The sequence below is a fragment of the Hipposideros armiger genome, unplaced genomic scaffold (assembly GCF_001890085.2).
Source record: "Hipposideros armiger isolate ML-2016 unplaced genomic scaffold, ASM189008v1 scaffold_24, whole genome shotgun sequence".
In the NCBI taxonomy this organism is placed as follows: Eukaryota; Metazoa; Chordata; class Mammalia; order Chiroptera; family Hipposideridae; genus Hipposideros; species Hipposideros armiger.
Window position 1 is genome coordinate 3,731,775 of NW_017731374.1, and position 2,487 is coordinate 3,734,261.

The following is a 2,487-nucleotide window of genomic DNA, read 5'->3' on the forward strand; positions in this document are numbered from 1 at the left end:
TATTTAAAAACCCACTTATAGCACTTATTGTGTCCAAGGCATTAAAAACCCACTTATATAGCACTTACTGTGTCCAAGACATTGTTGTTGTTTTTTTTGTCTAATTGTCATTATAACCCAGTGATGTAAATACTCTCATTTCCCCCCATTTTATAGATTTTGAAACTGCAGCACAGAGAGGTTAAGTAACATACTCAAGTTTACACAGCTAGTTAGTAAATGGCAAAGCTGTGATTCAAACCATGACAGTCTGAGTCCAGTCCATGCTCTCATCCAAGGTGCAAAATCTGGCATCACCAGAATACTGAGACTTAAACTATAAAATCGACTTCTAATGAATAAGATTAGTTATATGCAAAAGCATCTTAATGATAGGCTATCTTCTAGTCCAGAAGCAAGAAAGATAAACAGAGTTGGCTAACGCTCCTGGGTTCCAACCTTGAACTTTTGAGCCAAATGAAAACTGCTTAGGCTTTCCAAGGAGAAAAACGTCCTCATCTAATTAGTTAGCGAGCATGAACGAAGTCCAAACACCTGCTACGGCTTTTCTTTCACTGTTGCCAGAGACTCCATGAGCAGCCTTGGATCAATAGCTAATTACAATGGACGCTGAACACATATAATTAATTATATAACTTTAACTTATTAAGTTTCCTTCCATTAAAGTTGCCCCGTAAGTCTGGGATATTTTAAAGGCTGCTATAGAAAAGGGGAGGCGAGGACTAAAGCCTTTTTACAGTTGACTCAGCCATGAGTCAGGCCCTCCACTGTGAGAATCCTCTCATCTCTCCATTATCTAGTAAATATCTATAGTTATTCACCCATTCCTTCAACTAAATGTATTTAGTACCTGCTAAGTGCCTAGCACTGTCCTGAGCACTCGGGCTATGGCGGTGAACAAGCAGATGAAAAATCCTTGCCCTCATGGTGTTGGCGTTTAGTGGGGAGTTATAATTGCAAAGACCCATAATTGAAAAAGCCTGAGCGTCTTTGGCTCCTGATGGTTTCCATTACTATAATGAATGAAAAAAATGAGTTCATCTCAGGGCTGTGCTGAGTCTCTGCATCTGTGCCCCGTCTGCTGGCTTGGTCCGTCTAGAGGTGCCCAAGGGAAGGATGCTGTCTAAAGTCTGCCTGGCAGAGGCGATAATATCTACCAAGAGAATGACAATCTGTTATTATGGGCCCAGGATTTCACATGAATAAACCACGCACTGCATATATTCTGGCACACTTAATTCTCCCAACAACCTAAGATCTAAAAGCCGTAGCACTGCATCTCCCGAGACTGCTGCCTCGAACTCGTCTTCTTTCATCCTCCTTCCCAAAGCAGCCCCCTTTCTTTCAACCCACACCTTGGACGTGAACTTCTTGCCTGAGGACAGTAAAGACTAGTTCGAAAAATGGAAAACTAAGAACCAATGGATTCTTCTCAAAATACCAAACCGTCTATTATTTCAGAGGTGTTCATTTCAGAAGGGAAGTGGGCCAGGTTTGTAAAAAGAACTTACATGGATCCTACGGGCAAAATAAGAACTTGGGAAACTGTGACAGGTGCAACCGGGAAAGGACAGTCGGCTGATGGTGTGGTGGTTGTCCCCGTGCTGCAAAGAACTCCTCACTGTGACTGTGTCATTCTGGTGCAGCCTTCTGACCTCCAACGGGAGGCTACTGCCTACGAGTCCCCGCAGGTGTCATAGGTGATAACGAAAGCCCAGGAGCAGCTGCTCTTTGGGAGCTTAAGTGAGAAACTAGCTATAAAGGTGATACTGCAGAATGTTCTCCAGCTGTATGTGTGGATCCATGTTTGTGAAACTGTTAATACTACACACATCATGACAGTAACGATTAGTGGAGATGAGGCCGAAAATGTCAGGCCAAAGCCGGGGATGGAGAATTTGCGGAAGTAATTTCTTTACCAGAGGATGGCCTGCTGAAGAGACTTGGTGCGCTGGTGCCTGGAAAATATCTGACAGTGGTTGCCAGAGTCTATTCCTGCCCCCTGGTGCTGAAACATGCAAACATGAAGCTATTCGAAATGCCGTTGCTGAGAATTTAAGGCCACAGGACAGTGGCCGCATGCTTTTGCAAACAAGATCACTAGACCTCCTTCACAAAGACTTTGTATTCAGCTTAGTTTAATGTGGATTTGAAATGAGCTATTTCATAAAAGGAAAGTAGCACAGAGTGCAATCAATCAAATTTGCCAATGCACCTATTTTGACTCAAGTTCTCTGAGATTGAGGGGTGTCTTAGAAGCCAGGGGCTCTCCTAACTGCTGTCAGCGGTGGTAGTGACAGGGACATTGCCTACAATATCACACTCGGGCATGGCATGGAAAACCATATGTTTTCAGCATTTCAGCTGAATTACAAGCATTGTTGATATTGCCACTAAGATAATTTTGCAAAATGGGTGCCAGTGGCATGAAAGAAGATCTCCCAGGTAGGGCTGGCAGCAGCTGAGGCCTCTTTCGGAAATGCTCCT

At 43.6% G+C, this 2,487-nt stretch overlaps 1 pseudogene; it reads left to right on the forward strand.

Annotated features, from left to right (window-relative positions):
* The first annotated feature begins 1,403 nt into the window (after positions 1 to 1,403).
* Positions 1,404 to 2,059, forward strand: LOC109379279 (ADP-sugar pyrophosphatase pseudogene; annotated as a pseudogene).
* The last annotated feature ends 428 nt before the right edge of the window (positions 2,060 to 2,487 follow it).